The 15,144-nt window shown below is 39.7% G+C and overlaps 1 protein-coding gene across 4 annotated transcripts in view; it reads left to right on the top strand.

The window, feature by feature from the left end:
• The window catches only part of LOC109418753 (somatostatin receptor type 2-like), a 276,019-nt gene that overhangs the window by 194,796 nt on the left and 66,079 nt on the right, over positions 1-15,144 (top strand). For 2 of the 4 annotated variants that reach the window (XM_029857108.2, XM_062861292.1), the window contains exon 2: positions 14,759-15,127. The exons of 1 other annotated variant lie outside the window; for it this stretch is intronic. The gene's annotated coding sequence lies outside the window, so the exon portion shown is untranslated. The remainder of the gene's footprint in view (positions 1-14,758; positions 15,128-15,144) is intronic. One more of the 4 variants, XM_062861293.1, reaches the window with a different exon arrangement.

Below are 15,144 nucleotides of genomic sequence, written 5' to 3'. Positions count from 1 at the left end.
AGGGATTCCCTCAGGAATTTCTATAAGAATTTCTCTGTAGATTTCTTCAGGAATTCTATCCGAGGATTTCTCCAGGAAATTCCTGCTGAGTCTCATCCAGGAATTTATCCAGGAATTCTTCCAGGTATACTTTCAGAAATTCCTCCGGTAATTCTTCCAGGGATTGCTCTAGGAATACCTGAAGTGATTTCTTCAGAAATTTCTCTCAGTTTCTATTCAAAAATTCATCACGGAGTTCCTTCAGAAATTTCAAAAATCCCTCAATTATTTAATATAAATATGTTTTGACAGGAAGTAAAAAAATTTACTAAAAAATCATAATATAAATGAAATTGTAGTTACTTTTTTTTTCATATAAACAATTTCAAGTTTAGTCAAACTTTTTTCAAAGCTTATTATATGAGTCATAATCGCTCAAAATTTCATTACATTCGGTGAATGAACCGGAGATCCGGAGATATAACAATTCAAAGTTGGCTATCGGATAATTATGACTTTTTTCTAGAGTTATTCTAACTTCATATAGAATGGCCCGATCTTCCTCAAATTTTGACAAATGATGCACAACTAGATGACCAACTTCCAGTGAATAATTTAGATTTTTTGATGCAATTTTCAAAAACTTACAGCTCTTAAACAATTTTTTGAAAAGTGAATTTTTTGCCGGTCCCGATCATTTTGTCTATCATCTGTCTGTACAACAGCGTGACTACTGAAGGGTTAAATCAATCCTGCCCAACCTTGGCCGCGGGCCACCTGTGAAACTGCATACCAGTCGACGGGCCAGAAATAAAAATTCGTTAATAATACATTATTTTTTTACCTTTTCTGAGCATGGCTAGATAGGATTTAGGAAGTTTCAATGACATGTTTCAATGTAGTACCAGACAGAGCTATTGAATGGCACAAAAAAATCTCTGAAAGTTTAAAAAAATGTGATTAAATTTTTCATGTTTTTCCTATATTAAGTTTATGACGTAATCTTTATATTTTGTTTTACAATCTTATCAATCGAATTTTCAGAATACTCATTATTTTATTGTTAAGAATCTTTTACTTCAATTCTGTAGGACACTCAAACCAAATGCTTGCTTCTTTTAAAAAAATTTCAAAATATACTCTAAAAAGTCTTTTTATTTTTTAAATTATACATTTCCATTGAAAAAGGAAAATATTCAGAATAGTAATATCTTGGGCTAAATTGTATCATTTTTGCCCAATCGTGCTGCGGGCCGTACGTTGGGCAGCCCTGGGTTAAATACTGCTTTTAGAATGTAATTTCATCGAGTTGAGTTCAGTTATAAGAGCTAGTATTTGCCAAGGGTGCTTGACCCCCCCCCCCCTGCTCCCCCCTTGCCGAAAAGCTGGATACGCCCTTGATAACAGTGATCATTTCTATCTTAGATACCACTTCTCCCAAGCAACACACATGTTATAATAGAGTTACGACAGCGCAAGTTTTGGTTGTATAGAAGTTTATTTTACGTAATTCTAACATTGTGTTGGAATAACGTAAAATAAACTTCTATACAACCAAAATTTGCGCTGTCGTAACTTTTATATAACATGTGTGTTACTTGGGTCTCTATTCCCGAGCAGGAATGAATAACTGCCACATAACTGTAGCATACCAAAGTAAGTCAGGTATCATACCAAGACAAGGTATTGGTCGGTTTTCCAGGTATTGAAAATAACTTATTTTGGTATTTTGTAGGTATTGATGCAATACCTCAACGAGTTATTGGTTTGGTGTGGAGGATTGCTTGAGGTATTCTTCAATTATGAATAAATCGCTATTTGTATGGAAAAACCGCCGATTATTATTTAGGTATTGCCATACCTGATGTCATTATTCACGCGTTATGCACACACACTAAAATCGATTGAGGGTTTCAGCAAAATTTTGCTGAATTTTGCCGAGCTGAAGGTTTCAGTAAACATTTTGCTGAAATTATGCAAAAATTTGCTGATTTGTTCAGTAAACTCTGCTGATCACCAGTAACGTTTTGCTGAAATTTAGCAAACTTTGCCGAAAGTTCAGCAAAACAATTTGCTGAACTCTTCAGCTCGGCAAAATTCAGCAAAGTATTGTTGAAAGCGTTTGGTGTGCAGAATACACACCAGTTATTATTTTAGGTATTTTACCTCTTATGCAGGGTCGCACTCTTATGAGAGTTCGTTAACGATTGAGCTACCTCTGAACATGTTCAACCAGCATTGTGTTTTGTGTCTACCTCCAGAACAAATGGTCCAAAATGCAATTCTAGGCCTACTACAAAACACAAGCTAAGGGTCTTCAACAAATTCAAAGCACGAGACTTTAAACTATTCAAACGAATTTTGTCAAAAAATAAACGTTGAATGGAATGTGCCCGAACACATTTGTTCTGCTAACCACGTTCACACCAATTGTCCAGACTTAGCCCCATAACTCAAGCTGACGTTCCACCGAAAAGTTTTTCTCCAGCAAACTCCAGCCAGCCGACAAAAAAAAGAACATAGAGCACCGACTTTTCCAGCCATGAAAACAATCGCAGCTCCACGAGCAGTACAATGAGAAGGCAAGAAAGTGGGGGGGGGGGGGGGGGGGGAGCGGAGCAGAAGAACGGACATGCCTTTCGACACTTTTTGTGGCGACACTATTATTGTATTCCGGTGGCATATTAAGTATGCTAATGAGATGGTTTCTATCACGACCACGACAGGGTGTCACCGTGTCACCCTTCCCGTCACGTCACCGTTTGTTTGTACAGGAACATCTTTGGGGCAGACCGTCAAAGGATAAATGTCAACTGCTAGAACGTCGAATGCCAGAATGTTCGAAGATGGGATTTCAAAAACGGAAAAGTGTTCTATAATTGAAACATAGAAAATTATTGCGGACATAACGTTTTAGTGAAGTTTTCAAGCTCCTAGAAATGACATCGAAAACGAAATGTCGAATGCAAAAGCATCAAACAAGAAACTAACATTTTAATATGCTTCATCTTTTCTACGCTTTAGGTTTTTATGAAGCTCTTATTTTCGATGTTTAAAAGTTCGGCTTCTTATATTTCACCGTTCGGTCACCCTGTCACCCATCCCATTGAAGCGTGTCAGCTTGAATAGCACAGGATGGTCTTTAAAATAACCGAAACGCAAGGACACGAAGTCATCCGGCGGTGCGTCCATTGACGATAGTGTAGTAGGTGGGGTAGTGGGGGCCTGCCACTGCTGCCACCGCTCGCTCGGATCCTGGGGTAACACGGTCCTTTTGTTATGGTAATGGACAAATAAAAATTTATTCCTATCATCTTAACCCTCTAATACCCAAATTTTTGATTTTGATCTAAATATCATTTTTCGTCATCTAAAATCGATTTAAACATGTTTTGGAAGATGATTCTTTTTAATTCTCGATTTTGTGAATTTCAGTTTTTGATTTTTCTAATTTTTATTTTTGAACATCCCCACAGTTTTATATTTTTCCTGGAAGCCTATTTGGGGTACTTATTTTTTGAGATGAAAACATTTTGAGATTTAATGATTATTGTTGAAATATTTTTATTTTAAATTTTTTTCATAGAAAATTTTATTTTCCGTGTAATTTCAAAGAAAATAATTTTAGAGTTTATTTGATTCCCTTAAACTATAAAACTAGGATAGCATGAATTGGGAAAAAATTAAAATATGTTAATTGTAGCGATTCAATACAAAATAAACAATGACTTCTAGAAGGTGACTAAAACATCAATTTTTCAATGATTTTTGAAAAATATAAATACATTTTAAAATACACCAAAAACCATTTTGCGATATACAAAACAGTCCTAAATATCAGCCAAAAATATAAAAATTTTGATTTTCAACGAAACAAAAATTACAAAAATGCTCAAACTATACCCCGTCTAAAGGCGGGGTTGGGTATTAGAAGGTTAATGTCGGTTACGGAATGATGCGTAAAAGTGTGTGCGTGGGTGTGGTTGTGTGCCCATGTGGAACTTTGCTTGGTTGTGAAAATGGCACTCGAAAGTTTCGACTAGGACTGCCAACGGGCGGTATGGGGTTGATTTCCACTGATATACCAAAGCTTTGGAATGTCATCATGCATGTGAGTCTCGTCGTGGCAAATTTACAGTTGCCTGAACAAATTAAGGGCAACTTTTTGTCGTTCTTGACGGGGGCCCGCTGGATATTTAGATGTTATTTACAGAGGGGATCAAATTTAAATTAGATTTTTGCTCATAAATAAAATCAGTTTGCTCAGTGAGTAGAAGGTAATGATAAATGTGACAGTCACGTTTCGAAAAAGAGAGCGATTCCCATAGGTAAGTTATTGTAAGAAGATTAACATGGACTGCTAATTTTGTTGACTCATTTGTATTCACATGATGCCTTTTTAACGCCAGACTTGTTAATTGAGCAATTTAGGTACCATTGGTTTGATTTGGGAATATTTCAAGGCCTGTGGCATATACAAATGTGAACAGATAGTAATTTTTGAAAGAATGTCGCAGAATATTGAAATTCTCAATTTAGATTTTCAAGTCAAACTGACTAGCATATAAACTAGAATTTATGTTGTCTAGTCACTCGAATGTTCGTCGATGTGATGCTCATTCATTTATTTAGTTTTACATCGGATTCAAGATAAAACTGAATCTACAATATTTTTTTCCATAATACACGGTTCGTGGCTGCCGTTCTCCATCCTCCGTCACGCCTGATGCTCGCCAAATCAAGCTCCACCTGATCCGCCCTTCGTGCTCTCTGCGCTCCACGCCTTCCCGAGCAGGAGAAAATAGCTGAAGAATAACTAACTCAGGTATGGAAAACCGAATACCTACAACCTGAGTGAGGTATTAAGTAGCCCTGCATAAGAGGTAAAATACCTAAAATAATAACTGGTGTGTATTCTGTGCATAACGCGTGAATAATGATATCTGGTATGGCAATACCTAAATAATAATAGGCGATGTTTCCATACAAATAGCGATTTTTCCATAATTCAATAATACCTCAAGCAGTCCGCAACACCAAACCAATAACTCGTTGAGGCATTGTATCAATACCTACAAAATACCAAAATAAGTTATTTTCAATACCTGGACAACCGACCAATACCTTGTTTTGGTATGATACCTGACTTTGGTATGCTCTAGTTATGTGGCAGTTATTCATTCCTGCTCGGGTTCTTGTGCCAACCGGATCTGTCACGAACACCAACTTTGCAGGGTTGTTATCCGGCATTCTTGCAACATGCCCTGCCCATCGTATTTTTCCGGCTTTGGCCACCTTCTGGATGCTTGGTTCGCCGTAAAGTGCAGCGAGCTCGTGGTTCATCCTTCTCCGCCACACACCGTTCTCCTGCACACCGCCGAAGATAGTCCTTAGCACGCGTCGCTCGAAAACTCCGAGTGCTTGCAGGTCCTCCTCGAGCATGGGCCATCCCAAGTAACAATTATACTTTTGTGGCCATCCTGAAGTAATTTCTAAGATAGAATCATAAAACTTAGCAATAAAGCTCTTTGTTCTGCAAATCTGAGATAAAATGGGTTTAAAACATCCTTAAGACTAATCTGGCCCACTCTTTAGGAGATCTTCAAAGCTGCTTTTGAAGACTGCTTTGAAACTAGTTGTATTTATGTACATGCGCTGATGATTGATTATAAGAACTTCATGAAATTTTAACAAGAATATAGTTGATCTTTTAGCTGTCTTTCTCAAAAGTGTCAACAGTGCATAATAAATGAAATCTTTTACCTGCATCACCCAAGTAACAATTATACTTTTGTGGCAATCCTGAAGTAATTTCTAAGATAGAATAATAAAACTTAGCAATAAAGCTCTTTGTTCTGCGAATCCGAGATAAAATAGGCATAAAACATCCATAAGACTAATCTGGCACACTCTTCAGGAGATCTTCAAAGCAGCTTTCGAAGACTGCTTTAAAACTAGTTGTGTTTATGTACTTGCACTGATGATTGATTATAAGAACTTCATGAAACTTTGACAAGAATAGCTTGAAGCATGTTGATCTTATAGCTGTCTTTCTCAAAAGTGTCAACAGTGCATAATAAATGAAATGTTTTACCCAAGCATTTTGCAGATGCAAACAAATTTTGTTTCATGGATGAAATGTTAATTGAACTGCAAATTAATTTTCATCAAATTGAAATGGCTAAAGCATTAAAATTGCCTGACAGATCATTGGTGACAGGGAATCAAAATTTTTCGTGCCATACCCACTTTTTCGTTGATATGCCGCCCAAAACATACGAAAATAACAAAGCGCCCCAAAAATAATATCAATTATTAATATACGAAGACATCAATTTCCTATAAAAACAAAAGGCTACGCCACTTTTTCAATTCTATCTAAACATGGCTGCCGTTCCAAGCGAACAAAACTCATGCAGCCGCCATCAATTATTATTACCTTTAATCCAAACCCCCTCAAAACAATGATGGAACCAAGTCACCTTGCATGAAAGCTACAGCCTTTATTGAAGATTGTTTTTACTAGTTATGATCTTAAGGCAGATTTGTTCGTCTTAAATGAAACTTATTCATTTTATTCAAGAGTAACAGCCTTTGACAAATGTTTGTTTACGTTTTCGGTGCTAGAAAGTTGTCTCTGTACATTAGGGCAGTTCAGACTTTAAACATGTCAAAAATTCAAAGCTCCCATATGTTCATTACAATCCTTGGTGCAAAACTAGAGTCCAGACAAATTTTCAGCCATTTCGGTGGTGATTTATTGGTGGCGCAAAAGCAAAATAGGTTTATATGGGAATTACTATGGAGAATTTTCGAAAAAGCTTTTCCTCGTTGTAGAGCATTACCACATGGATGAAGTCATAGGGTAAAAGCCGAATTGAATTCTTCAGACCGCAATGATGAATGTTGCCGAAGATCGGAACTCATTTCGACAATCAGGTAAAAAGATATTAAACAAACTCTCACTCGCATGCGCATCTTTATACACGATCCCCTTCAAGGTGTGCAAGAAGGTTACACGCATACTATGATTGCGTGTCAAGCGTGTCGATCGAGCTGTGGTCTTCTGTTCATGCATGCATGGATGAATATTGATTAATAACTTCTGTCTCGTGAGCCGAAACGAGTTGTGGTCTTCGCCAACATTCATCATTGAGGTCTGAAGAATTCAATTTGACTTTGACCCTATGACTTCATCCATGTGGTAATGCTCTACAACGAAGAGAACCTTTTTCGAAAATTTTCCATAGTAATTCCCATATAAACCTATTTTGCTTTTGCGCCACCAATAAATCACCACCGAAATGGCTGAAAATTTGTCTGGACTCTAGTTTTGCACCAAGGATTGTAATGAACATATGGGAGCTTTGAATTTTTGACATGTTTAAAGTCTGAACTGCCCTACTGTACATTTTGCGGTGTTTCGCGTCAAGGTGTGCCAATTCTATTTTGTTTCCCTGTATTTTTACAAATAATAATGAAGTGAAACTTACTAAAACTACACTATTTGGCATGAGCTTGAGCAGAGTCACAGTAAGTACCCATTTCATTTTCGATTCGCATAGCTGTGGCCTGTGTGAGGAACTGGTTGAAGGCAGGACGACAGCAGCCAGCTACTCGCATTTTTGATTGGCCGTAAAATCATTATTTCGTTGACATGATTACTTTTTAGCACAAGAATGGCTGAATTATCAGTGAGCAAACATGTTTATGTGTTTATATTTGCATGAGAACGAAGTTTTTCAACCAATTTGTTACATTCATTATTTGGATTGATAAAATAGTTCGTTGTCTTATTGTTATTTCGCATAGTTCTTGTTCCAGAGTAATGGCTCTAGCTCAAGAATAGAAGGCTTCAAAAAGTTTTTAAAGGAGGATTAGCCAGATGAAATGCACTTGAATTAACGAAGCATAAACTTTTAATAAAATATGTTGATGTTATGTGTTGAAAATAACTTCAAATGCGCCTTAAAACTTATTATAAGATTCAATGCTCTTGTAAATTCAGTTGTTTTATGCGCGAATTTCAAAATTAACTTGAAGACAACTTAAAAACCGCAAACGAACGAAGATTGTTTTCTCTTGATAAAAACAACTATAAATGTTCCATGAATTGATCATGCTGTGATAAAGCTTCCATAAAAATAGTCAAATCTAAAAGGAATTGAAATTGTTACTTGGGCATGCAGATGTAAACAAGTTTTGTTTCATGGATGAAATATTAATTGAACTACGAATTAGGGTAATTCGCCAATTGTTGAACGGTTAGTACCGGCATTTTGGTTTTCGTTTGTTTTTCCGTGCATAATTCCACTTTAGTTGAAAAATATCCAGTGAACGTCTAGATCTACTTATCCCTTATACTGCCCATTGAATTTGTATTACCTTAAATTCCATTTTCTAAGAGAAAATAGAACATTTGTATGGGAAGTCTGTAACCCAAATGTTGAACACTTCCTTAAGCTAGCTCATCCTAATGTTGGACGGTTCTCGCCAATTGTTGAACGGTTGAAGCTTTGTTCGTAATAGATGACGTATAACCCGACATCAACCTATCATTCACCTGTTTTTATTTTGGCCACCAAACCCAACATAGACACGACAGTTACCCGATGTGGGTCCAACAGTGGTCCAACATTTGATAAAAATTGACCCGACTTTGACCCGACATCCGATATTTTTTCACCCTGGCGGATTTTTTCCGGGTTTTTCGTGTTTTGTGCCCAGCTAGTCCGAGCTAGTGACAATTCATTAAAATGACAAAGAATCGCACATTTGAAGAGAGCTCTAGTGAACTGAAATCGGTTTAAAGATGACTAGATGCAAAAATAGCTGAAAAGATTTGATTAGAAGCGAAAACGATAGAAGAAAAGTACGCCTTTTAAAGCCCCTGAAACTCTTCTGGAAACCCATGGGGCCCACTCAACCCCCGAGAACACTCATGGAACGACCCTGAAACCCCTTGAAAACCCTTGGATTGATCCTGAGCCTCCTGGAATACTCCTGGGACCCCCTAACACTCTGAATTCCTCTTGAACACCTCTGAAACGCCCTTGAAACCCATTAAAAACCACTGGAATCTTTCTGAAGCCCACTGGAACATCCCTAGAACATCCCTGGAACGCCTTTGAAACCCCACGAAATGTACGATTAAGTAAACTGAAAAAAAAATATGTAGCAGTCATGCTAACATCGTAGGTTATGCCAGTGTTCAACAATTGGATCATGGATGCATAATGATAGTGTGATAAGAAAAATATTTTTTTCAAATTATATTACAATGAAAATGTGATTTTAAACAACGTTAAACTGATAATGACATCCTTCCAGTTCTTGTAACTATGGTGTGCCTTCGATATTTGTGGTCGATTTGCCCGCAAAGCCTAGTTCGTAACAGCATTTTCTTAAAATTAATCTTAAGAATTGTGCAGTTTTCGTGTCATCAGCGATACAAAATTTTCAATCAATTTTTTTGACGAAAAATATGTATAATTTTGTAACTTAATTAGAGCAATATCGTGACCCACATGTATATGCATCTACATCATACGTTTACGTTGGATGAAAATTACCTAAGTAAGATTTATAATAAAATATTCAGAAACTGTTCAACATTTGGGTAGTGTTCAACAATTAGCGAATTACCCTACTTTTCATCAAATTGAAATGGCTAAAACATTTAAATTGCCTGACAGATCATTGATGACAGGGAATCGAAATTTTCCGTGCCATACCCACTTTTTCGTTGATATGCCAAAACATACGAAAATTACAAAGCGCCTCTAAAATAATATCAATCATTAATATACGAAGACATGAATTTCCTTTAAAAACAAAAGGCTACGCCACTTTTTCAATTCTTTCTAAGCATGGCTGCCAGTTCAAGCGAACAAAACTCATGCAGCCGCCATCAATTGTTATTACCTTTAATCCAAACGACCTCAAAACAATGATGGAACCAAGTCACCTTGCATGAACGCTACAGCCTTTATTGAAGATTGTTTTTACTAGTTATGATCTTAAGGCAGATTTGTTCGTCTTAAATGAAACTTATTCGTTTTATACAAGAGTAACACCCTTTGACAATTGTTTGTTTACGTTTTCTCTGTACATTTCGCGGTGTTTCGCGTCAAGATGTGCCAATTCTATTTTGTTTCCCTGTATTTTTGCTATTAATAATGAAGTGCAACTTACTACAATTACACTATTTGACATGAGCTTGAGCAGAGTCACAGTAAGTACCCATTTCATTTTCGATTCGCAAAGCTATGGCCTGTGTGAGAAACTGGTTGAAGGCAGGACGATAGCAGCCAGCTACTCGCATTTTTGATTGGCCGTAAAATCATTATTTCGTTGTCATGATTACTTTTAAGCACAAGAATGACTAAATTATCAGTGAGCAAACATGTTTATGTGTTTATATTTGCATGAGTACGCGGTTTTTCAACAAATTTATTACATTAATTATTTGGATTGAAAAATAGTTCGTTGTCTTATCATTATTTCGCATAGTTCTTGTTCCAGAGTAATGGCTCTAGCTCAAGAATAGAAGGCTTCAAAAAGTTTTTAAAGGAGGATTAGCCAGATGAAATGCACTTGAATAAACGAAGCATAAACTTTTAATAAAATATGTTGATGTTATGTGTTGAAAATAACTTCAAATACGCCTTAAAACTTATTATAAGATTTAATGCTCTTGTAAATTCAGTTGTTTTATGCGCGAATTTCAAAATTAACTTGAAGACAACTTGAAAACCGCAAACTAACGAAGATTGTTTTCTCTTGATAAAAAAACAACTATAAATGTTCCACGAATTGGTCATGCTGTGATAAAGCTTCCATAAAAATAATCAAATCTAAAAGGAATTGAAATTGTTACTTGGGATGTTTCGTGTCCGTAGAGGACTACCGGTCTTATCAGCGTCTTGAACATTGAATTCTGTTTTTACACGAGTTTTCACGAGATTATTTTGCACGACTATTTTTACGTGATTTTCTCGAAGTTACGCGACTTTTTTATGCAATTTTGATCATTTGTGGAGGGCAAATCGCGTAAAAAAAATAACTTTGTATTTGTTTTGCGCGATTTCTTGAAGTTACGCGAACTTTATCTACACGAACTTCTTTTTTTGCGGACGCATCACTCAACATACACTCAACAGAATTGAGTGTACAATGTACATGGTGCACTTGGTGCATGGGTGAATCTTTTGAGACCGCAGCTTTTTGGAGCCCATAGTAGGCACGAATTCCACTGATAATGCGCCTTCGTATTTCACGGCTAGCATTGTTGTCAGCCGTCAGTGAGGATCCGAGGTAGACGAATTCCTCCAGTATCTCGAAAGTATGGCCCGTCTATCGTCACATTACTTCCTAGACGGACTCGTGTTCGGCTCCGCATGCTAGCATGTACTTTGTTTTGGACGCTTTCACCAAAACCTTTGCTGCTTCGCGTTGCAGGCAGGTGTAAGTTCTGCCACCGTTCCAAATGTTCTAGCGATAATGTCCATGTCATCTACAGATTGGCCGTATTTTGTGAAAATGGTACCCCGGCTGTTGATCCCGGCTCGTCGCATTACACCATCCGGAGGGATAGGCATGAGAACTTGTCGGAGTCCCCGGCGAGATTTGAATGAACTGGATAGTTCACCCGAAACCCTTACGCAGTTTTGCACACCGTCCATCGTTGCTTTAATCAGTCAGTCAGCTTCCCAGAAAAGCCGTTTTTTCTATGATTTTCTATAGCTCTGCGCGGTCGATACTGTCGTACGCCGCTTTGAAGTCGATGAACAGGTGATGCGTTGGGACCTGGTATTCACGGCATTTCTGGAGGATTTGCCGTACGATGAAGATTTGGTCCGTTGTCGACCGGCCGTCGATGAAACCGGCTTGGTAACTTCCCACGAACTAGGTGAAAGACGACGGAAGATGATTTGGGATAGCACTTTATAGGCGGCATTCAAAATGGTGATCGCTCGAAAGTTCTCACACATTAACTTGTCGCCTTTCTTGTGGATGGGACAGATTATCCCTTCCTTCCACTCCTCCGGTAGCTGTTCGGTTTCCCAGATCTTGACTACTAACTGGTGCAGACAAGTGGACAACTTTTCCGGGCCCATCTTGATGAGTTCTGCTGCGATACCGTCCTTACCAGCCGATTTGTTGTTTTTGAGCTGGTGGATGGCATCCTTAACTTCCCTCAGTGTGGGAGTTGGTTCGTTCCCGTCCTCTGCTGCACCAACATAGTCATTTCCTCCGCTGTCTTGGTCCTCCGTGCCTACATTTTCTTCGCCATTCAGGTGCTCGTCGAAGTGCTGCTTCCACCTTTCGATCACCTCACGTTTGTCCGTCAGGAGTCTCCCGTCCTTATCCCTGCAGATTTCGGCTTGCGGCACGTAGCCTTTGCGGGATGCGTTGAGCTTCTGGTAGAACTTGCGTGTTTCCTGTGAACGGCACAGCAGTTCCATTTCCTCGCACTCCGCTTCTTCCAGGCGGCGCTTTTTCTCCCGGAAGAGACGGGTCTGCTGCTTCCGCTTCTGTCTGTATCGCTCCACATTCTGGCGGGTTCCATGCTGCAGCAATACCGCCCGCGCTGCATCCTTCTCCTCCAGAACCGCTTTGCACTCCTCGTCGAACCAATCGTTTCGTCGACTCCGTTCTACGTACCCGATAGTGCTCTCGGCTGCGTTGTTGATGGCTGCTTTGACTGTACTCCAGCAGTCCTCTAGAGGGGCCACATCGAGCACACCCTCGTCCGGCAACGCTGCCTCGAGATTCTGCGCGTATGCGGTGGCGACATCCGGTTGCTTCAGCCGCTCTAGATCGTACCGGGGCGGCTGCTGGTAATGTACGTTGTTAATAACGGAGAGTTTTGGGCGCAGTTTAACCATCACCAGGTAGTGATCAGAGTCGATATTAGCGCCACGATAGGTCCTGACGTCGATAATGTCGGAGAAGTGCCGTCCATCAATAAGAACGTGGTCGATTTGCGATTCCGTTTGTTGTGGTGATCTCCAGGTGTAACGATACGGGAGTCTATGCTGGAAGAAGGTGCTACGAATGGCCATGTTCTTGGAGGCAGCGAAATCGATGAGGCGTAGGCCATTTTCGTTCGTCAGCTGGTGGGCGCTGAACTTTCCAATCGTCGGTCTGAATTCCTCCTCCTGGCCTACCTGAGCGTTTAGATCCCCTATGATGATCTTGACGTCGTGGTTTGAGCAGCGGTCGTACTCGCGTTCGAGCTGCGCGTAAAATGCGTCTTAGTCATCATCAGTGCTTCCGGAGTGAGGGCTGTGCACGTTTATTATGCTAATGTTGAAGAATCGGCCCTTGATTCTCAACCTGCACATTCTTTCGTCGATCGGCCACCAACCGATCGGAGTCGATATTAGCACCCCGATAGGTCGTGACATCGATAATGTCGGAGAAATGCCGTCCATCAATCAAAATGTGGTCGATTTGAGTTTCCGTCTGCTGTGGTGATCTCCAGGTGTACCAATAAGGGAGGCTGTGTTGGAAAGCAGGTGCTACGTATGGCCATGTTTTTGGAAGCGGCGAAATCACTGAGTCGTAAACCGTTTTCGTTCATCTGCTGGTGGGCGCTGAACTTTCCAGTCGTTGGTCTCAATTTCACCACCTGGCCTACCTGAGCGCTTAGGTCACCTATGGCGGAATGACCTTGACGTCGTGGCTTGGGCAGCGATCGTACTCGCGTTCGAGTTGCGCGTAAAATGCGTCCTTGTCATCATCAGTGCTTCCGGAGTGTGGGCTGTGCACGTTTGTTATACTGAAGTTGAAGGATCGGCCCTTGATCCTCAACCTGCACATTCTTTCTTCGATCGGTCACCAACCGATCACGCGCCTCTGCATATCACCCATCACGATGAAAGCTGTTCCCAGCTCACATGTATTGCCGCAACTCTGGTAGATGGTATGAAGTTCGCACCATGGATCCTGTCCAACACACCTTCTGCAGTACTACGATGTCGAACCCGCGGTCCTGTAGTAGATCAGCTAGTATGCGGGTGCTTCCAATGAAGTTGAGAGATCGGCAGTTCCACGTACCGCGTTTGCAATCACAAGTCGCTGGGGTTGTTGCCGATGGTCTCGTATTATTCTGTTGCTGATTTTCCGTTACAATGTTTTTTTACGGCTGGCTCGTAGGGTCCCTTTCTAATTTCCGGAGGACGATAGTGCACAGTTAGCTATCAATATGTTCAACCAATTCCACCATAAATAAAAAGTAAATCTAGTTGATCTTGAACAAATGCAATTCTGTTTTACATAATGCTTTGAATTCTATTGATGGTTCAATAACCTACTACCAAAATAAAAATGAGTAACAGTCTTCTCAGGGAACATTTTCAAAAAAACAAGCTTGAAAGCGTCTTTTTCATCTGTTGTACAGCAACAATGTTTGTTGGGTAGGACAGAATTTGTCTAGATAGAGAGACATCATGTGAAAATAGATGTAAAATGAAGAATGTGAACATCCTTGTGAATTAGAAACTTTGGCTATTTATAAAGATGATATTAATTGTGTGCAAAACGCCACAAACCTTCAAGGCTTACTTGTTGCTCTCAAATGCTTCACAAATAAAAGGGAAATTTTCCTTTCAACAAATGAATTGTTGGTCATGACTCATCAAAATCATGCTCCATATTTCCTCGAATTATAACTCATATATCACCTCAAAATTACTTACACCAGCTAAAAGGGAAATGAATCGTTACCCCCCATTCACTCAACTCTCTCTCCACACTCTCCCTTTCGTTTCAGGATGACCCAAAAAATGGATAAATTATGTTACATATCCTCGAACCGAACAGAGCACGGCAAGATAAACACGCACAACCTAAAAGCTCCGGTCTGAAGTAAGGTTCTTTCGGCGCACCTTTCACTACCGCTTCAAGCTCACCACCTAACCTGTGTCGTCGTGGCGTGGCGGCACACCTGGGTCAACAAACTGAAGCAGATATAACTCCTTTCCTGTTCACCGAGGATCCCGACCAAGGACCAAGTGGGTGTAGGTGGGTGGGCGCGCTCGAAGCTGTTTCCATCAAATTGCTACCGGGCAGATATCTTAACTGGTTCTTCAGATGCTAAAACAACTGTCGGCTCGTCGTCGGAGGTCTTCAATACTGAACGGTAGGAAAAGCAATTAT

This window comes from Aedes albopictus, chromosome 3, assembly GCF_035046485.1.
Source record: "Aedes albopictus strain Foshan chromosome 3, AalbF5, whole genome shotgun sequence".
Classification (NCBI taxonomy): Eukaryota; Metazoa; Arthropoda; class Insecta; order Diptera; family Culicidae; genus Aedes; species Aedes albopictus.
Note: the sequence above shows the minus strand (reverse complement) of the source record. Positions and strands in the feature narration are given on the sequence as shown.